This window comes from Chiloscyllium plagiosum, chromosome 35, assembly GCF_004010195.1.
Source record: "Chiloscyllium plagiosum isolate BGI_BamShark_2017 chromosome 35, ASM401019v2, whole genome shotgun sequence".
NCBI classification, from domain to species: Eukaryota; Metazoa; Chordata; class Chondrichthyes; order Orectolobiformes; family Hemiscylliidae; genus Chiloscyllium; species Chiloscyllium plagiosum.
This window is the reverse complement of record NC_057744.1, coordinates 13,859,183-13,882,702: the sequence shown is the minus strand read 5'-3', so window position 1 is coordinate 13,882,702 and position 23,520 is coordinate 13,859,183.

Sequence of the window (23,520 nt, the reverse complement as noted above, 5' to 3'; positions counted from 1 at the left end):
CGATAGTAAAGGGAATGAATGTGGTAAAAACAATGACTGCAGATGCTGGAAACCAGATTCTGGATCAGTGGTGCTGGAAGAGCACAGCAGTTCAGGCAGCATCCGAGGACAGGCAAAATCGACGTTTCGGGCAAAAGCCCTTCATCAGGAATAAAGGCAGAGAGCCTGAAGCGTGGAGAGATAAGCTAGAGGAGGGTGGACTGTAAAACCTGTGCACACACCTCCTCCCTCACCTCCATCCAAGGCCCTAAAGGAGCCTTCCACATCCATCAAAGTTTTACCTGCACATCCACTAATATCATTTATTGTATCCGTTGCTCACGATGCGGTCTCCTCTACATTGGGGAGACTGGACGCCTCCTAGCAGAGCGAGATGTTCCCTAAAGCGCTCTGCTAGGAGGCGCCCAGTCTCCCCAATGTAGAGGAGACCGCATCGGGAGCAACGGATACAATAGATGATATTAGTGGATGTGCAGGTAAAACTTTGATGGATGTGGAAGGCTCCTTTAGGGCCTTGGATGGAGGTGAGGGGGCACAGGAATGAATGTGGTGTCAATCAAGATACTGCGTCCTGACTTGTGTTGAATTTATTGAGTGTTGTTGGTGCTGCACTTTTCCAGACGGAGAGTATTCCATCACATTCCTGACTTGTGCTGTGTCATGGCTGACAGCCTTTAGGGAGTCAAGTGATGAAAGGGTTAAGTTTTTCCTCTTTCTCTCTTGTTTCTCTTTTTCTTTTTTGTGCTTTCTGCCACTTGATTCTTTTTTTAGCTTCTCTCTCAGTCTTCTGCTTCACACTCTCTCCTGGCCCGAGATTAACAAATAAAGATTAGTGAAGAAGTGGTGGGTGGAGTACACAGAGAGGAACATGTCCTCAGTCATTCCAATTATAGTTGGCAGACCAGAGGGTGGCTCTCAGCAATTGATTTTCCTTTCTTTTACCTAAAAAATATTATCGGTTTCTTCACTTGCTCACTCTCAATGTACCCTTTACTCTGTCAACTTTCAATTACCTTTGTAATATTAACGAGAGTGAAGTACTACGGATGCTGGAGATTTGAAATGAAAACCGAAAGTGCTGGAGGACCTCAGGATGTCTGACAGCATCTGTGGAGTGAGAAGCAGAGTTAACGTTTTGAGTCCAATATGAGTCTTGTTCAGTTCCGAAGAAAACTCACATTGGATTTGAAATGTTAACTCTGTTTTGCAATCCATAGGTACAGCCGCATGTGCTGAGCTTTTCCAGCACTTCCTACTTGTCATCTTTGTGCATTTTATTACATCCCCTTCAATCTACGCACTCACTCCATTTATTTCTCTTCCACTTGGTCCTTAATCACTCACATTACTTCTAATCTTTCATGCCTTCATCTATTACCCATTCTGGTCTAAAGGCACTGGGAAGTAGTGTTAGACATCCTCAGTTTTAATCAGTTCCCTGCATTCACCTTACTGCTCAATTTGTTTCCTGTCTGCATTTTTCTCCATTTATACTGCTCTTACTCCATTTTTCTCTCTCTGTTTTATAGGTATTCAGAATTCGTATCTCTGACTCTTCAGAGACAAACTGATTGTTGTGACCTCTTTACATCGGGCAAACTAGAGGAGGTACAGTGTGTTAGCTTCATATTTTCATTTGGTGCTTTTACAAATTGAAGCAAAGCAAAATGAAAAGAGACACAGTGTTGACTACTAACTGTCCTACATGTTGGAAGGGTGGTGAATGGCCCATGGTCACCTGACATGATTCTGACTGCACAGGACATCCACAATCCCACCCGCCTAAGGGATATTTGCATCATTTGCACACTGGTCTTCACATGTATACCTGGGTTATTTACCCATAATTGGAAATGTATATACAACCTCAGTATCAGTCAAAAAACCCATTGCTTGTCTCTAAATCATTCTCTAATCATTCATTTACATTACTCATTCATACAATTATCTTCTTGGTAAACTATCAGTTCAAAACTTGCTCAGCTTATACCTTCGTTACCCTGACTCAATCTGAATAATCAGAAGTGCCCACAGTAACTTGGTTTCTAAGATAGGCTTTGATATTTTTCTCCACCTTTGTCAGTCCTTTAAAATGCTCTGTAATGCTTCCCAACCCTTTGTTCATCCACCCTAATATCATTCTAAGTGACCTTTAGTTCAGTCAGAGTATATTTGATAGCATGCCTCTGCCAAATCAGCAAAGTGTCCCAGGTGTTCTCGAAGTGCAAGTTGCTGGGAAAGCCTAACCCTCATCTCTAAACCTTGCCTTCCCTTTCATTCCCTGGCTGTTTGTGACATTATGAATTTAAGATGAATGAAGTTGTTGAATTGAGTGATCTTCAATAATGCACTAAGAACTGTAGATCTTGCCAATGTATTAGAGTGACGGCATTGAACTCTCCTTTGATGTTACACTGTATACAGTGTGTGAATCTCATTCTAAGAGACCACAGTCAATCAATCTGAGTCCAAGAGTGGCACTTTATTATTAATCTTCAGCTACTGGTTGCCTCCTCCTTATATCTATTTATTTGTTCATAATTATAGCAGACAATTGAGCATAACTATTCTTCAAAGATAACAAGTAGAAATATATAATGGATGGCCATGTTTATGATTTAAAATATCAGATAAAAATTATTTAAATGCACTATGTAAATATATTTTAAAAACCTTCTAGTAAATGATTGAATCTCCATTGTATTAGTTTGCTTATCTTTATGGAACATTCACATCAAAAGCACCACAGCATATCACCCCAGTCATATACTGGACATAATATTATGCAACAGTCTTTTCCTTCTAAAGCAACATTTATCGTGAACATTGATGCAGGAAACCCATGAATGCAAACTAGTGTTTTGACAGTTGTTATTAGTTCAGGTGTTGTAATGCCACAGAACAAAATCCCAGTTGACCTTAAATGTACTGAAGGATATTCGGCCGTGTTGGATAATCTGAACCAGAGATCTGAAAGAGGCACATCAAGTTGTGTTCATTCATACGTTTGTTATCTCTAGACATGGCGATTCTGGTGCATTCCACTCACAGTTGATCCTCAGGTAAATTAAAGGCATCTAAAACACCGCTGTCCATTTGCACTAATCCTGATCAGTCATTTTCCTGGGTCACATTGACTGTCACTGGCTCCTGCTTAAGCAGCAGTGCAATCTTAAAATTCTAATCCTTGTTTTCCGATTTCCCCCACGATGTCTGTAATCTCCTCCAGCCAAACAAACCTCTGAAGCATCTGTGTTTATCAGATTCTGGCCTCTCAAGCATCACTGATTTTAATTGCTCAACGATGGGCCATTTGATCATTTACATGGACATTGAACTCTGGAATTTCCTTCCTAAACTTCTCCATCTCTCTCTACTTTGCTTTCCTCCTTTAAGGCGATCCTTAAAACTTACCTCTTTGATCATTACTTGGCTCGCGTATCTCCTTCTATGGCTTGGAGCAATGTTTATTTTAATATATTGCTGTGAAGTGATTTGGGCTGTTAGGTTATATGAACTTGTACGAAAAAAGTCATTGTCATATATAAGTATTGCAGAAAAAATATAGCGACTTTTATAAAACTCTATTTTTCCATACAATAGCAGCTTGAATCTTCTACTGGAATATCTCTGCACATATTTGAATATTTTAGCTTTCATTTAAACAAAAGTATATCTGGGATTAAAATAATTTAGTATTTAGCTTCAGATCTTAGTTGATAAAATAATCTAGATTAGATTCCCTACTGTGTGGAAACAGGCCCTTCAGCCCAAACCGACCCTCCAAAGAGTAACCCACCCAGACCCATTTCCCTCTGACTAATGCACCTAACACTATGAGCAATTTAGCATGGCCAATTCACCTAACCTGCACATCTTTGAACGGTGGGAGGAAACCCACATAGACATGGGGAGAATGTACAAACTTCACACAGCCAGTTGCCTGAGGCTGGAATCGAACCTGGGACCCTAATACTGTGGGGCAGCAGTGCTAACCTCTGAGCCACTTTGCCACCCTAAGTTTAGTTCTTATGCTTGATGAAGCCACTTGAATCCAATGGATGAAAAAATGCTTGATGTGCATTGTCAATCTTTAAACACATTTCTGACTTGTTTCATTTTCCTCCCCCTTTATTTTATTGCTAATCTAATTGCTGAATTTCTGACCTGCAAGAGAACTTAATATATTTTTCAGTAACAATCAGTGATCATACAAGTTAAATGCATCCTGGAACTGATCCATTAAACAGGATGTTTCAAAATCAAATTCAACTAGAATTTCCACTTTTAATGATAGAAATGAATAATTTTGGTTAAACAACTAATTTTGGCCATTAATAATGCAAGAAAAACAGATTACAGAAACAATGCCAGATTTTTGCCTTAATTCATTTTTATACAGTGCAGACAGTTCCAGAAATACTCTGCACTCATTTACAATTAAGGCTAGAGTTTACAGCTACAGTGGATTAATATTTTGATCCCTCATAAAACTGTTGAATTCGATCAGGCGTGATGCTAAAATTGCATTGCAATGACATTTGTCATAATCAGAAGCCGCATCTCATTTCAGTCCTGTGTCATTGAAAGGCCAGGGATGCTTGCATATAACCTTCAATTGAATGTATCACAAGGAAGTATCGTAAACTAAGCATGTGAGGGAGAGAGAAGTAACAGGGATTTTAAAAAAAAATCAAGTCCAGTATGCAAATACTCGTTGAAAATCAGCCCGTGTGGCCATGGCACGAGGTTAATGGAATTCCGGCAGTCTCAGAGAAATGTACAAATTAAGAAGATGAACTAAGGAACGGCAGATGGAATTTAACGGTGGATTGACATATTGGAGTTTTTCACTTGATTGGCTGTAACATCAGGAAAGAATTTCACAGAACTTTTCTTCCATTGGAAGGGTTGTTTGTGACTATTTGTCTCCCTTTTGAGATTAATTAAATTAGAATGAACCTGTCACTGTGCAACTTGTACCTTGTCCATAGAGAGTGGAAGGCTAGAGGAGGCAGAAAGACATTTTCATTCCCAGCTTTCTTGTGGTCTATATTTAGCCTCAGGAAAGAAATGTTACTGACTTATCTATATTGCCCATCCTAGCTGCCTTCAATAGGTGTACTGCAGGTCTTCAAGGTCAAAAATGTAGTGTGAGCTAAAGATTCCTTTTTTTTGGCAAAGTGTTTTTATCAGTAAGATTTGTGGCAGTGGTCTGCCATTAGTTGAATAAACTTTACTCACACAATCCCCCACTTTCCAGATAATTAATTCTGAAAGTGTGTTTCATGTCTCCTGATTCATGGGTATGTGGATATTATCAGCTAGGCCAGCATTTATTGCCCATTCTCAGTTGTCCATAAGAAGGTGGTGGTGTGCCAGTCACTTTTATTGTTGTGCTCCATTGTTGTTTTGTTATGCTCCATTGTATTCTTTCAAGGTTACAGGGACAGTTCTACACCACTTACACATGGTATATGGAACAATACATGTCAATGCTGCAATGGAGCATGCTGCGAATAGAGTGCTTTTCAGCTTGAAGTGATCTGGGGTAAACTGGAGTCTAAGATTCTTGTACCCTCAGGTCACAAGTTTGATACAGTGATGATATCATGAACATGTCTGTTCAAGATAGACTGACATCCTGACTGCCTAAGGGAAAAGTGAGGACTCGAGATACTGGAGATTCGAGTCGAGAGTGTGGTGCTGGCAGGCAGCATTCGATGAGCAGGAGAATTGACGTTTCGAGCAAAAGTCTAAGACTATCTTTGCTCAAGCCCTAATGGCTATTCCCAACCTTGAGTTCAATTGCCCATTGAAGATGATATTGAGGAGTTTGTTTCATGAAGAACAACAGGTAGGCATACCATAAAGTAAGACAGACAACTGTTTATGAAGAGGTAGGAATATTTGTGCACTATTGACACTTAATTGGCTTCTGGAAAGAACCTACCAATGCCCTCTTTATGAAAGGACAGGCAATTGAATCTATCACACCATGTACACCTGGTCACATTTGTCAGACTGGAGGTCAATTTTTTGATGACCTTTTGATTGCTGACAATCCTACAGACCTCTAACTGGCATTTTGGCGACACCTGACGTAAGGCAAGCAGATAAAACAAAAAAAATTGTCTGAAACTGAATCCCCACATGGGCAAAAATTGTTTTGTTGAGTGCTGCTCACTTTCTCCTGTAGACACTGTTTTTGAGATGTTTACAAAATCCATCAACAGAATTGTTAATTCCCTAGCTTTTACAATTTCTCTCCCATTGCATGAATGTAACTAAAAGTCTCTTTTAGTTTCCTAATTTGATTTTGTTTTCAATTTAAGCCAAAGGTTTAAATGTTTTTTCAATGTAGCCACATGCTAAAGGAATGCAGAGAATGTGTTCACCTTGTCTGCAGCCTGCCTTTCAAACCTAACACTCAATAATCTGTACACTAGCCAAAGAGTGTGCAGCAAAAAATACAATTTATGCTTTGAAATCACAGATGAGGACAGGAGGTCATATTTTATTTGGTACTAAAAGGGAAAGTAGTTCCTCAGCTGGTATATAAGGAATTTAAGACCCTGGAGCATCCTTGTGATGATATCATGCAGTTGCTCATGAAAAAACATAAATAGTACAGTTTTCATGGAAATAGGGACAGAGAAATATTGCAGAGAAGCATGGGTAATAGAATGACTAGCATTGTGTAATAGAGGTGATGGAATAGTCTTTCATAGTGACAGATTTCGGATTAATATATAAATATCATTTTTAGACTTTGGTTTTAAAATAATGGTAGAGCATTAGATTAGTTTACTGAAATATTTGAAAAAAAAAACCAGGACAAATATTCTTTCCAGCATAGTGATCTAGTCCACTATCGGAGTGTCAGAGAGTAGGTACCAACTAGATTGGTGATGGAAGATTGATTTTACAGTGGTGGTTTATGATAGGGTAAATATTGAGGGCTAATAATTTGTTTTTGATTTTAGGATAATCAAAGATTGATTTTAGCATGGGAAACCCAGACATTTAATGATTTTGGGCTGTTTGGCAGAGACCTTACTGGGGTCAGAAACAAGCATAGCTTTTCTTCTACAAAAAGAATATGGAATAGTTAAGGAAGTAGGTTTCCCCAGTATAAAAATTTGGTTTGTACAATTTCCAGTTGTCTCCATCTTGAATAAAAACCCTGATCTATGCTGAAATTGTTTTGTTTGCTTTTGTTTGAGTTTCAGTGGATTCCATTAAGCAAAACATATAAATTAAAAAATATTTCCTTTGTGTACACATTCATTATCATGCCCTCTGTATGACATTATTCTCAGCCATCAGGGTTAATAGTATCAAAGGAAGTGCTGTATGTGGATTTTATTTGGAAAATAAATCAGCAGTACTTGAAGTACGTGTGTGTGATTTGGCTGACTGTGTTCAGAAGTAGTTTGATTTTCTCAGACAACCATAAGCTGTGAAAAGGTATTCCAATGTGGCTAAATAGGAAGAAATTTTTGCAATTATTCACTCATTGCAATTGATCAACAGCAGACCTCGGAATATTAGATTTAAGGTGAAAAGTGTTCTGTTTAATGCACCTAAATCATTATCAATGTTGACGCTTATTCCTTCATTTAATTTGATCAATAGCAGGGCCTCCACTGAAGAGTGGAATTAATGAGGTGTGAAATGATTTGTTTAACCCTCTTAACTGCAAAAATGTTAAAAGCTGGATGACACTTAAATTTAAGAACCCTGGAAAATTATGTGATAAATAAGTAACAGTTGAATGGAACCTGAGGACATGGATGCTGAATTAAGAGGCAATTTTCAAAACCTTAATTTTTTAAAACAGGTTTTCCATTTTTTGGTCTTTTCACGTAAATACATCATTTTCTACTTTGCTTGTTCTTCCGCGCCCAAACTGCTTTTCTATCTAATCATTTATATACCCCTCCCGCTGATGTGTTTTATTTATTTCTCACCTCCCCACACTGCCCCCCTCTCCCCCTCCCAAGCCCTCAGCTGCTTCTCACTCACTCCCTGTCCTTTATGTTGACTGCACAAATATACGATACTTAGTCATTTAAAAGAAATGAATTTCACTTTAGCTTCTGGCACCTTGCAACCTTAATGGCCATTCTGCCATAATTTCATGGTTGACGAAGCACCATGGTATCATGTCATGATTATGCATCACCATTGATTAGGAGTGTGCGTTGTCAGACAGCGTGTCTTGTCAACTGAAGCTTGGCACCTGCAATGTCTGGAAATGGTAATCAACAGGAAAATTATACAGCTGCAAGGAAGATTTGTAGTCAAACACTGGAATAATAATTTGCCTGTAATGTACATTTATGATTAATTTATTCAGCCCATTGGATTGTTGGCAATATATTACCAAATCATCAATTATAAGTCCTGGCAATGACATTCTATTTGCACTGAAATTTTCGAATGTTGGGAAGATGCCTGTTATTTACTGTTTTGTACCACTTTCCTGGCAATGCATATTCCTATGTTTTGTATATATAATGATATATATAACATTGGTTCCAACGTAAGTGATGGGGTGCTGCCATTAAAAATCATCAATGTGATCCATCTGCCCATACGCAGTTGCACCTGTGAAATCACGCCATTCAGGAAACAGAGCCTGTAGTTTAAAGGCCATGTGCCTCTCTGACGCACTTTCAAGCAATTTGGTGGTCTTCAAATTATTAAATGATTTGGCGATGAGCTGTAAAAATAATTCAAACAGTCAGCACTTTGAAGTCTATCTCAGGGCCTCCTCCCAAAGGTACTTTCATTTCTTTGGCCTTTATTATACTTATTTATACTATATGACACATTGTGGCTGAATATCTGTTTAAAGGCACCACTCTGATTCTGTGCATGTGCTTCTCCAATTCTGGCATTGGCCCGAAATGTAACCTGTACATAAATATAGATATAAAAGGAGACAGGTTAAGTTACTGAGGAATTATTTCTGTCTCCTCCATTCCACCCAGTTTTAAAAATGTATTCATTTATGGAATGTAAACATCCCTGGAAAAACCAGCATTTATTGTCCCTCTCTAACTGGGCTTGAGAAGATAGCATTGAGCCATTGACTATTCAACTCTACTGTTGAACTTTATTTTACACAAGTTGTCACAACTCACTGTGTCAGTGTATTTGGTGAATGGCTTGTTCAGGAGTGTGTGTGTACATTAGTCACACACATATGATTCTATCAGCCATGGTGTGTTGGTCATTTAAGGCAGTCTTTCTTCCTGAAGCACTGGTATGGCTATCAGTATAGGGATGGAGAACCTGCACTTTTCAAACGCTAAGAAACTTTATCTAGCTATTTGGTTTTAGTTTGTAGCTGCAGCTGTGCTTCAGTGCTACAATGGGGACAATCAGACAATTACTGTGTGATAAGGCAGCACATTTGATGCTCAGATGTTGTGGTTGCAACAACCTGCTTGTGTTTGTTGTCAGTACTTCTCTGAAACTGGCTGCAATCTCAGGAGTCTGCATATGACAGATTAAATGTCGTCATTTAAAATTTCTGGAGGTGAATTTATGCTCTGTTCACTATGTGTTGCTCAAATCCTCAAAGCTGTAATCAAATAAGAATAATTGAATCAATGAAAACTTACCCTTTTACAGCATTTATCCCACTGTAAAACCCCTTGAAAACGTTGCACTGTGTTAAATGAGACACAGTTGGGTTTGTGCAACTTTACACTTATTATTGAACAACCCTCACAGGCTCTGAAAAAATAAAATTATTTTTGTGGAATGTAAAACTTCCTCATTACAAATAAAGAAAACACATAATTTTTTTATTTTTAAAACAAATCTTCTATCTTAATCCCATGTATACATGCCAACAGTGGAAGGGCACATTGATTCAAATCCTACCATGGCTTGAATTAAAAGCTGGTCCAATGGTTATCATGAAGCTATTGTCATAAAAGAACTGGTTCACTAATGCCATTAAGAAAGGGCTGTTGTGGTAGTGTCTTTACCTTTGGTCTAGAAGGCCTAGTTTCTAGTCTCACTGTGTCTGAGCAGGTTACTTAAAAATATTTACATGCCAATTTTTAATGCAAATTTTGAAATAATAAACAAAAAACTTCAGTGTTTCTTTCACTGTGCCACCCGCCGATGGGCGGCACGGTGGCACAGTGGTTAGCACTGCTGCCTCACAGCGCCAGAGACCCGGGTTCAATTCCCGCCTCAGGCGACTGACTGTGTGGAGTTTGCACGTTCTCCCCATGTCTGCGTGGGTTTCCTCCGGGTGCTCCGGTTTCCTCCCACAGTCCAAAAATGTGCAGGTCAGGTGAATTGGCCATGCTAAATTGCCCATAGTGTTAGGTAGGGGGTAAATGTAGGGGTATGGGTGGGTTTCGCTTCGGCGGGTCGGTGTGGACTTGTTGGGCCGAAGGGCCTGTTTCCACACTGTAAGTAATCTAATCTAATCATGTAAGTAATCTAATTCTCTCTTTGCTGCCTGTGAGAGTACTTTGTTGTGATTGGCTGCTTACCTTGCTCGGTTACTTCACTGTTGCCACACATCTGATCCCCTTGCTATCATATTCTGCCTAACCTCACAAAAGATATCTAGAACATTATGAGCAACTTTCTTTTATGTCCTCCTCATCAACAACCATAACCTTTGTGCAAGTGTTGATTCATTTGTTGATTTTTTTATAGGATTTCATGTGAGGAGCTGACTCCAAATGTAGCCTTCATGTTAAAGTGGGGTAACTGAACAGTACATTAGTCCTATTTTGAAAGCATGCCTTTTGTCCTTATGTTCATATTCCTATTATAGATTCCAATGTCCACATTTACAATGGAAAAGCCTACATGAACATAAGCGGCACCTCCAGTGATGGAAGTCGGGGTGGCATGGTGGCTCAGTGGTTAGCACTGCTGTCTCACAGCACCGGGGACCCAGGTTCAATTCCAACCTTGGTGACTGTCTGTGTGGAGTTTGCACATTCACCCCATGTTTCTTCCCACAATCCAAAGATGTGCAGGTTAGGTAAATTGGCCATGCTAAATTGCGCATAGTGTTAAGGGATGTCTAGGTTAGGTGCAGATATAGGGTAGGGGAATGGTTCAGTGTGGACTTGTTTTGCCGAAAGGCCTGTATCCAGACTGTAGGGGCTTTAATTCTACTGACTGTGACACATTTTAAATGGGGAAATTTCCCTTTCAACGTTGACTTGGAGTAAAAATATATAATGAAAGGAATTCACAGAAAATGTATGGAATCTAATGATTTTAAACATATGATAGATATAACATAGATGGCATGGTACAAATAAACAACTCTGTGCAGTTGTAACTTACAGCTCACAACATATGTGAGCAGTCATATTCCTTCTCAGGTGACTGGCCAAAACATACTTTCTCCAGTGAGCAAACTAAGATAGCCATTTAAATTGGTACAGGAGCCAAAAATAGCACTTTTAAAATATATTATGTACAATCTTTATCTTTTTACAACATGCTTAGAAATGGGAGAAGTGTACACAATACAGAAGGTTGCCAATGTTATATAACACCAATTTTCATTTTTACAACACTTGTAATGCAGTAAAATAGCCCAAGGAATGTAAACAGATAGAATCTGACACTAATGAAAAGGAGTTAGGGGCAGGTGATGAGAAGTTTGATCAAAGGAGGACCTTAAAGGAGTAGAAAGAGATTTTGGAGACATTCCAAAACTTTGGACATGATGAATCAGAACATAACCAGCAAGTGTGAAGGAAGGAGAGAGTCTACAAAAGATCAGGGTTCTTGGTTGCCTGTGGAGTTGGAAACCTTGCAGAGATAAGGAAAAGATGAGGCCATGGAGGGTTTTGAAGATAAAGATCTTTGTGCTGTGGGGTAAATGTATTCTCCTCTATGTTGCAAAATACATGGATTACAAATCGGGAACTGTTTTACAGTTTTGTGCCTGTATCTACATTTTTGGTAATGCTGATAACATGGGAAATAGGCAACTTGAGAGACCTGTGCTACGAATGTTGAGACTGAGTGTTCAAAAATCCCTGTGGTGTCAAATTTAAAAGCATACTGTATCTCCTAAAGCTGACCAGCCAAGTGGCAGGATCAGATGTGCCTAAGTGCGTGGCTAGCACTGAGACATCAAGCTCATGCATAGTTTTATCATTGGTGTGCTCTGAAGCTGGCTGGCTTGCCTGCCAGTATTGCATCTCACTCAGCTGTTCTTTCCAGCTCTTCTGTCCACCACTCTTATCACTTGGCAGCTCTCCCTTGAGCTCTCCCTTTGCCTATGGTGATGACTTTACTGGCCAATCTTTGCCACATGGTTCTTCTGCACCCAGCAATTGCAGACAGCAGTCCATCAGGCAGTGGCAATCATTGGTTGTTTGCTGCCAAAGTAACATTAAATCTCACATAATTCCTACCTTCCAAACAACAATCAGCTTTTGCAAAATTCAAACACAGGAATTCACATAACCAAGCACATGTGAATATGTTTTCAGTCGGGAAAATAATGGACATTAAAACTAAACCTTGGAAGCAGAGTTTGCTGACTGCCATTTGGATTGTATCTCCTGGGCTAACAGGACAGTATTTTAATCGCTGCCATTGGTGTCACAGGCAGCACAAAGTGAGAAGTGGAAAGTGCATCCTTTGCAATTGCATCGTCACTAAATGCAGCCTTAAAAGTATTAGAAATCATTTAAATCCAAGATTAATACAAGATACAAATAAAGCATAAACAATTTTGTCTCAACTGAATTGCTGCATATTAAGTAAAGTGCTATCAATAGAATAATTACCACTCTAATGATACATAGGACATAAATAGTCTGCTTTCGAATGATTTGTAAATGAACATTAACTCCCATTGATACACAAACTCTTGAAGTAATTGCATGCATTGAAGCACATAATTATCATTACAAGATATGAACTTTTAATGTGAAACCCTAACTGGTTAATGACTGTAGAATTGTGTCTTGAGACCATTTGGGAAAAGGAAACTACATTTTTGATTACTAATTAAGCTTATTTTTGATGTAAGGCTTACCTGGGTCATGTGGCTCCTGTTTTTGGGTGACTGGAGTTACTGATTACTTTTATTGTATTGAAATTATGTTCTCCATTTCCCATGTTAACACCTGAAGTCCTCAGTTTTGAGCTTTGGTCCTTGCCTTTTCCATGGTAACTTCTGAAATGGCATTTTGTGAACTTTTGCCATCGTTACATTTAGCTGTTACATTTGGAATGTGCATTATTTTATGTTTTGCTGAATATATTGGTAAGAATATTGGGAGCTGAAAATGTGTTGCTGGAAAAGCGCAGCAGGTCAGGCAGCATCCAAGGAGCAGGAGAATTGACGTTTCGGGCATGAGCCCTTCTTCAGGAAGGGCTTCTTCTCCTGCTCCTTGGATGCTGCCTGACCTGCTGCGCTTTTCCAGCAACACATTTTTCAGCTCTGATCTCCAGCATCTGCAGTCCTCACTTTCTCCTAAGAATATTGGGACTTTTGTAATTACCTCTTCCAGATAGCAATTTGCGCTGAATTCTGTGGCAATGGACAATGTTGTGCCACACTTAAAAGGTTGTAGTGCATCTCAAAGGTATAAAAATTGAATGCTGGTCCCTGTGCTCCAAATCAGTTTATACAATGGGATTCGATGCCCTTGTGATTTCAGAAAACACTTTTGCCCACATTTTAACTGTCAGCTAAAATTCATGGATGGGGGTTAAATTCATGAGGCCTGGAAGATTAAAGCTCCCAGACTTAATTTGCATGATTCTTCATTTCTGAACCAGGGAGACATGATGTTGAAATACCGGTGTTGGACCGCAGTGGACAAAGTCAGAAGTCACATGACACAAGGTTGTAGTCCAACAGGTTTATTTGAAATCCCAGACTTTCGGAGGATAACCCCATCGTCAAATGAAGTGAGAGAGAAGCACACAGGCACGGAATTTTGGCAGCGAGATCAGGTGATAAAAAAAAACATACAAATGGTGTGAGTGGAGTGTCAAATAATATGTTCCTGTAGGTGATCTGAAGTGTTAGGCAGTGTGAGTAAAGTATCAACAGCTGAGTAACAAGTGGAGAGATGGCCTATCATCCAATTAATTGGGGTAGAGAGATAATTACAAAGAAATTAAAAATACGATAGTGCTGGAGACAAACCAAATGACTGGTATAACATGACAGGTATAAGATGGTCTAACCTAAGTAATCCAAAATTGTACTAACTAATTAAGGCAGAGAGATCGTAACAATTTATCCAAGTGATGGTGACAAAACAGGACAGTAAGGGAGATTTTATAGATACAGAATGATGTGGTGGTGTCACTTATAGCGCAACATGAATCCAAGGTCAGATTGAGGCTATCTTCATGGGTATGGAACTTGGCAATCAGTTTCTGCTCAGTGATTGTGTATTGTTGTGTATTTCGAAGGCCCGCATTGCAGAACGCTTACCTGAAGAATTTCCTTGATTGCTGAAGTGTTCTCCGACTGGGAGGGAACATCCCTGTCTGGTGATTGTTGCACAGTATCCATTCATCTGCTGTTGTAGCGTCTGCAATGAGTCTCGTCAACATACCATTGCCTCGGAGTATCCTTGCCTGCAGTGTATGGAGTAGACAATGTTGGCCGAGCCACATGACTATTTGCTGTGTACTTGATGGGTGGTGTTCCCGTGTGTGATGGTAGTATCCATGTCGATGCTCTGACATGTCTTGCAGAGGTTGCTGTGGCGGGGTTGTGTGGTGTTGTGGTTCATGTTCTTCTGAAGGCAGGGTTGTTTACTGTGACCAATGGACTGTTTAAGGTTTGGCAGTTGTTTGAAGGTGAGAAGTGGAGGCATAGGCAAGATCTTGCTCATCATCATCGATAACATCTGCTGCAAAGAACATGGTGTAGTCTCTCAGCTCTGGGGAAGTACTGGATGCGTAAGACTACTATGTTGGACGTATTTGTGTCTGTCTTCTGAGGAGGTTGTTGCTGTTTATTGCTGTGGCACATTGGAACTAGTGATCAATGCGTTGAACATCGTATCCTATTCTTTTGAGTGTGTCCTTCAAAACGTTTATATCAGCACTACGGAAGACGTCTTCACACATAAGGTGGTGAGAACAGTGGAACTTTCTTTTAGTAAAATCAATGTATTCCAGAGCCTCAATTCATCTGTTAAACTGAGAGAATTAAAGATATTTGCTCACCAAGTGTATATCCAGGTACGAAAAGGCAAATTAGGAAACAGGTCAGCTGTGATATAACTGAGTGGTTGTTATGCATTCTAGTTCATAGAGGTTTGGAATAACCTCACTTCAGGTGTGCAAAAGTGTGATCTCCATGTTTAATTCTAACCTGCCATGCTGTTTGATAGAAGACTGATGTCATGTTGCACAAAAGCCACCAGTGTATTGCTGCTGTGGATGTAGCTCTGCTGGAATACTCACCCCACATAAAATTGGCCTCTCAATAATTAGTTTCTAGCGATTTACAAATAATACAACAATGGGCTGCTCCTCTTCCTATTGTTCCACAGAAACTAATGTGTCCTCCTCTATTTTCCTTGACTGTCTATGTAACGGGTAAAGCTTCAGGCAAATAGTTTCTTTCAAAATCCTAAAAGCCTCAATTGAATCAGCACTTGACCTTTTATATAGAAACCTGACTTTTGGAACTGCTAAACTCTCAGACCCATGTGGTGCAGGCGAGTGAGTCTGTGCTGCACTCCTTCTAAGACCAAGTGTCTGGAATTGTGCTCAGGATTCTAGATTAAGAGTGGAACCTAATCTAGCACATTGCAGTGTGCAGGGTACTCTTAATAACAAGAAGGGCTGTGAATCAGCCTCCTGGAGGCAGGAAGACCCTTCTGTGATTAAGCCAGAGGCCGTAAAGGTCCCAAGTGGGAAACTTGCCTGCTTATGGTGCACACCTTTTATGCTTATTAATGAACCAATTATCCTTGAGTTGATCAAAATTTAATTACAGCACAGGGATTGACTGGGTAGTGAAAGACTTTCCTATGCCTCCTTGAGCTACCCATTGGGTTTGCCAGCGGTCTATTGGCTATGAGGTAAGTGAAGATCTTAGTATTGTGAGGTATCTGACCCAACCTCCAAATCACCTTCCATCCTTCTGTCACTCAACTGAGTCCAGGGATCTAGGAAGGATCCTGGTAAAGCCCTCAGCCACTACCTCCAGTGGTGATGATGGCATGGAGAATCCCCTGCTGTCTGGTTGGCTGGCAGTTCTCATTCAGTGATGTGTCTGCTGTTAGGGTGCTAAAAGAGGTGTTTAATCCAGTCAGCCTCCCTACTGAAATGACACAGGTTTGCTACCATTTCTGCAACCGGTGGACAGGATTCACTTCAGGAAGCTTAAATTCCTTCCTGGCGTAACTAGGATTTGTAAAGCTGTGAACTTCTCCCTTCCTTGTAGAGCTCTGTGGATGCAACACATGAGGTGGAAGGAAACTATGTCCGAGGCTTAAAGAAATGATTCCTCTCAGTCAGGTAAGTGGCTAGAAGAGGGATCAGGGATTAATCAAGGAGGGTGAAGGGAAGCCTGGGGCAGAGGAGGTTGGAAGTTCTTTGACACTTGGAAGAATGCTCCTGCTTCTTGCCTTTAGACACTGGCTTTCTTTTGATGCTACTTTAACTAATTACTGATTTAAGAGCAAAGCATTTATTATTTGGATACATTCCATCAAGTTGGCTGTTTAGAACAGAATGTGATTATGTTACGTTGTTTTAATACCTTTATAACTAGTTATAAGTCTAAATTACTTTAATCCATGTTGCTCTGAGTGATTACATTAGCTTGATAAAATAGATTTACTATAAGGGAAAGGGGAAAATAAAAGTCACACTGTCATCTTATGTACATTCCCATGGTGGTTATTGTCAGCTGACACTGTTTATTAAATGAGATGAGTTAAATAGAGAAGTTATTAAGTTGTGCAAGTTGTGATTTACATGAATTAATGTAAGGGAGAAAAGGCAATGTATACTTTGTTTCTCTGCTATTTAAATCCACAACACTCTCAGAACTGACTTAATGCCTTGCCTGTTCCTATTCCTGTGTTCACTGCTGAATCTGGAATATGTACATTTCTGATCTATGATCCCTTTGGAATACTGCAGCTTAGTATTATTTATATTTGCTGCCAGCCAGACCCTCTGGCACTTGCAAGCACATTTATTTGTTTAAACAGCCAGGAGAATGAATAGTTTGGAGAAGAATGTGATGATTATATAATATTGTTAAAGAGTAATATCTCAATGTCTCTTTTCAGTTTGTTCAGCAAGGTACACATCCCTTGACCTCCAAAAACAGCAAGCGTGTAGTTCTGTTATGAGTTAATCTAAATATAGAGTCAGAAGCGAATGAGTGATTTTAATTCAATCAAATTGTACTGTCTTTCAACACAGCAAATTAATAAGCACTGTTGAAAATGGGAAATTACCTCAAACATATAAACAGTTCAGAAATTTTCTGGCAGCCTTACAGAAATTAGAAAAGTAATAGTTATTGAATACATTTTTCTTTGGAAATAATGTACTGCTTTCCTCTGAAAATATTTTATTCTCTTTTCTTTACCATTTAGTATTTTGCTGAGTGAAATAACATGTAATAGGAATTTTCGAACTGGAATATGGTTTATTAAAAACAGGGCATTTAGTGTCCAAAACTCATTTGTTTGCGCCTTTCATTCCTTCAGTTAGGGATTACAATCTAGAAGCAAACAAACACTGCTCCATTTCATTACATCCGGGCAACAGTTCACTTTTCTTTCTCTTATAACCTTCCATAATTTTAATGTATGCGTTTGAAAGGCAGTGGCACAGAACATTGCGATGAAATAGCAGTGACACCCAATAAGTAATATATTTTTACATATATTTAGAGGATGTGGGCATTGCCAGTCATGACAGCATTTGTTGTCCATCCTTATTGCTCCTGAGAAGACAACAGTGAGCTGCCTTAAACAGGCACACACGGCTGGTGTCGGTGCGCACACGGCCTGGTGTCGGTGCGCGCACACAGCCTGGTGTAGGTGTATACACAGCCTGTAATCCCGCTGCGATTGCTCTTCAAGATGGTAGAAACCATGGCTTTGGAAAGTGCGGTTGCAGGATCCTTAGTAAGTTGCTGCTTTGCATCTCACAGATGGCATAAAGTGCACATATCAGGGTTTGAGGCAGTAAGTGTTTAAGATGGTTAATCAAAAGGGTTGCTTTACCTGCGTAGTGTTGAGCATCCTGTGTATTATTGGAACAGCAGTCAGGCAATTGAAGAGTATTTCATCACAGTTTTGTCTTGCCCCTTTTGGATGGTAGACAAACTCTGTGGCACCAGCAGTAACCGACTGTGGAATCTGGAGCCTCTGACCTACTTTGCAGCCACAGTAAGTACTTTGAAGGTCCAGTTAACTTCTTGGTCAATAATAACTCCTAGGATGATTGATAGGGGATTTATGATTGTAATGTTCTGTCATGAAAGGGATTATATGTGAACCACTTGTTTTCCAATCATTCTACATATTTGCTTAACATTTTAAAATTTGTTTGCTATATTGGTGTACTCCTTAGGACAACTTTATTTTGTCATGATCTGGACAAGACTATAAATTTATCTTATGGTCTTATTAGGGACTAATCTCAGGTACATATTAAGAGAATAAAGCCACAAGATTCCATTGTTTTAAACAAACAAAATAACTTCATAAATTTTGTTTTACTTGAATGGCAAGCAATAGTATATATTGACAAGCTATGCTCTAAGATAATGAATTAAGATAAGTTAACTACGGATTAATAGATCTAGTGTGCTTCAGGATTTCGCTGAGCACATCAAAGAGCGGATCAAGGTCGACCCCATAGATTTCTGAGCTAGCAACTCAGACCCTAGTGAAGCTGCGGGTCACGAAATCTCACTACAATGTTAACTTCTTGACAAGCATTTTTAATTCTGTATTTTTAAACATTTAGTTTCAGAACTCCCTCAACAACAACTTTACACATCCTCATAGTTCAATTTCTTTTCTCAAGGCTAGATTTTCCAACATTCCTGAGACTGTTTGTAAGCACCTAATTCTTGACATAATTTCACTGTTTTACCTTCATTGACCTAATGGTGCCCCTGAATTTCCTTGAGCTCCCAACACAGTCTGTTTGGCTAGCGTTTCCTGCTGAGCTGACCTACTTCTGAGACTGCCTGCCATGATGTGGGCCAGGCTATATGCCAATGTATAAACGCTAGCACATTCCCAGCCACCCTCCTATCAATAATGGTTCACCTCCCAAATGCTCAATCTCTTCTGTTTTCCAAGGGACTCCACAGACAGCAAGCCAGCATTGACGTACTGACACAATTATAGCTCTCTAGCTTCCTTCAAAAGAACCCTACAGTCCCCAGGGTTGTCGTTCAGCTCAACTACATGAAGCCAGCTAACACCAGTATTTTAGTAACATCTCTGACCCTCTGTCACTGACAAACTGACTGAAGCTTGAACTGATTTGTGTTCCTATTAAAAGCCACATAATAAATCCCATCATTGTTCCTCGGCAGCATCAAAATGAAACCAGCATTGTTCTGAAACCTTAACAGGCTGCCAACCCTCTCAGTGCGCCTGGATGTAGAGAATGGATTTTATCACATGATTCAGGTGTGAAATAATGCATCAATAATTGATATTTAGTCACCTGCACAGTCATGGAGTTATAGAGGTACACAGCACAGAAACAGACCCTTCAGTCCAACTCCTCAATGCCAACCAGACATCCTAAGTTAATCTAGTCCCATTTACTAGCATATCCCTCTAAACTCTTCCTATTCATGTACCCACCCAGATGCCTTACGACATATTTGGTCACATATTTTGACATGTCAGCATGATTATAATGCCATAGTGATCGGAACCAGGTGGAGCTCATTGAGTATGAGATCCTTGACTGGGGTTGTTAACATGGGCCAATCAGGGAGCCCTGGCTGACAGATATAAACAGGGCAGCATTGCCCTTTGATGTGAAGGGCACTGCTTGTCACTAGCCACTCGGGTGTTTCCTTTCTTCCTGTGGTGGAAACTGAATAAAGTTTCATGCACAAAAAAAAACAGGGCATTCAGAGTCTCCTCACTCCAGGAACAGAGACCGAGCTAGCTGGCCACATCACATGTAAGTACAGGGTGACTTAGTAACAGGATATCAGCCTCTGTGCAGTCATTTCAAATGTGAGCTCACATTTCTGTGTCATTCTGAAGAATAAGGGGCCATGTCTGTCAGTGAATTGGTGGAAACATAAAACAGATAAGTAAGGTTGGGAGCTGATGATGTGGTTGAAGTGAAGAGGTTTGAGAAGATTTCTGAATGAAAGGAGAACAATATGGTGAAGTGATCATGAAGGTAGATATCCAAGGGATAGGAGTATATACCAGAATAAACTGGTTTACATCAGTGTTGACTTTCCATCTGTCCTACAAAGGTACTAATTTGGCAAAGAAGTAGGAATATGAATGTGCCCATTCAAACAAATTTGGGCTGGATGAGCCCTTGGTAGACAAGCAGGAGGCTGGAAGAACACAGCAAGCCAGGCAGCATCAGGAAGTGGAGACATCAACGTTTCAGCTGGAACCCTTCTTTGCAGGCCTTTAGCAAGCCAGCAGAGGAATTGTGACATTTTCATTTGATTGAGAAGTAGTTTTAAAAATCTGATCTTTGTGGAAAGGCTATTGGTAAATGTGGGTGGACCAGCCTTTGAAAATGGCTACATTATTGGGTTCTGAAAAAGATATAGTCACAATTGTAAATCTTCCATTATGTACGTGGAGTGGCTCCAAATAGGTAGTAGGCTGAAGAAAATACTCCAATGTCAAATTCCAGAGAAGAGTCATACTGGACTTAAAACATTAACTTTGTTTCTCTCCACAAATGCTGCCAGACTTGCTGAGTTTCTCCAGCGCTTTCTTTTGTTATTTTATCCAGCATTTGCAGCACTTATATTTTATTTTAGTGAGAAATTATCTTTGGTGGTTTGGGTCAGATAAGGACATTGAAGACAGTGTGAAACAGTGCCAGGTATGTCTAGCTGTAGAAAAGCAGCCGTTATCGGTTTCTTTTCATCGTGGAAATGGTTTGTTAGAGTGCAGTAGAGGCTGCACATTGACTTTGCAGAACTTGAAGGGAAACAGCTGCCTATGGTGCAGAATAACCCATTGAAATGCATTGGGGTATTTCCGATGAATTAAACAACGAGATAAAATTTGCATAGGTTTCTTGTTGGTTATGGATTTTCAGTGTAAACTGTGTCTGACAATGTTCCTCAGTTTTGTTCAGAAGACTTCAAATTTCAATACAATAAGTGGGGTAAAGGCACATTAAAATTTCACTGTAGCATCCTGCTTGAAATGGACAAATCCATCCATATTCTCTTTCAAACAGAGGCGAGACAAAAAAAAACTGGAGGGAATACCAGATGTCATTAAATCACATACTGGCAAATCCTTTGTTTATTTATTATGACAGACCTCACACTATTAGTTGTCAGATGCCAGCTGTATTATTTCTGAGAATAGAGCCTAGAAGTGTTCATATATGAAAACACATTCAGCACGGTCAGTCAAAGAGATTCAATTCAGACAGAAAGAAAGGTATGATAGGGTAAGAGAATGAAACCTGAAACTGAACTAGAAGTTTAAGGTGAAAGAATATCATCATAACTAGTTGACACAGCTATCAGGAAGAGTTGTAAAACTGTAAGGTCCTCACACATAATTAGTCAAAAATGTTTGGTTGAGGAAAGGATCAGTTTGTCCACATCAATCATGCTTTAATATCAGAAGATTATAAAGTAGAAGAAAATTGGGATGCATCAAATCAGTCTGATGAATTGGGTAGTTGTGATATGAGCAGCACCTACTCCAACACACAGTGTGCCTGAAACCAGCTTAGATTGGACATGTCTGATGAAAGGGAAAGATTCAATCAAAGGTCAAGCCAAAACTGGTCCTAATTGCAGAAATCTTCTCCTCAGTCTCAGGTGAAGACAGACCAAGGTCCTTCCCCTGGTTCTGAAAATTTGAATCAAGAGAAGAAGGTATTCTTTTAGGAAGAGGAAACTAGTAGTTAAGTTTAGATTTATAAGTAAATGGAGAGTGTAAGATACATTTAAGGTCTATGGAGTTTTGAACATTGTGTAACATTTTGAATTAGAATTTAGGATTGGGTTTTACTGTCATGTGTTCACAAATATGGGAATACATGATTACAGTTGAATTATACACAGTCACCATTTCCGACGCTGACTTAGGTACAAATGTACCTAGGTACAAAATCTTAGACATAAATTAGCAAAATAAAGAAATTAAAAGTTAAGCATGACAGTCCTTCAAAAGCAAAGAAAGAGAGAGAGCAAGGATAAACACAGACGTCTGCTGCCTTTCATCTCGAGACCGGGAGTACACACTGCCTTTCATCTTGAGACCAGGAGTACACAACTGCCCTTCACCTCAAGATTAGGAGTACACACTGCCCTTCACTGCGAAACTAGGAGTACACGCTGTCCTTCACCTGGAGGCCAGGGGTACACACTGCCCTTCACCGCGAGACCAGGAATACACACTGCTCTTCACCCCGTGGCCTGGAGTACTTGCTGGGCTTCACCTCTATTCTGTGTGTTTTCCATGAATGAGAGAGGAGTGTAAAAGATCCACCTTGTAGCCATGTGTATGTCTGTGCATTATACACCAGAATAAACCAGTCAAGGTTTGTGTTAAATTTCCATGCGCTGCACGTTGTTTCAGTTTGCAACTGTATCATGGAGTGGCTACCAGTGAGTTGTTGAAATTGTTTATCTTTCTGGGGAATTAGAAATGCAGAAATCTTTTAAATTGTGATGAGACTAGAAAATATTTGTGCTCAAAGAGATCTGGGTGTTCTTAGACACAAAATGCAAAGAGTTAACATTCAGGAGTAAATTATTTGTAAAGGCAATGGTGTGTTATATTTTGTTATAAAAAAACATTTGAATACAAGTGTGGAAATCTGCAACTGTAAAAGACATTTAGTGAGGCTATATCTGGATTATTGCGTACAATTCCGTTCTTCAAACCTAAGGACAAGTACAATCACCTTAGTTGAAATGAAACAAATATTGAGTTGACTGGTTCCTAGGATGAAGATGGATTGTCATATGAGGAAAGTTTAAATTGATTAGAATTATATTACCTCGGGTTGAGAAGAATGAAGTATTTAAAATTCTGAAGTAACTTGAGAGGAGAGAGATTGGGAGGAGATTTCCTCTGGCTCAGGAACCCAGATCATGAGGTTCCAAACTCAGAATGAGGGTCCATTGGGTGTTGAATCTTTGAGAGCTGTAAATGCCTACAAGGTGAAGTTTTCAAGAAAGTGATGAATAGATGTCAGATAAGGGATCATTGATATGGGAATGGTCCAAGAACTTGGAGCTGAGGTTGAAGATTGGCCATGACCTTTGTGGATGGTGGAGCAGGTTTGATGTGC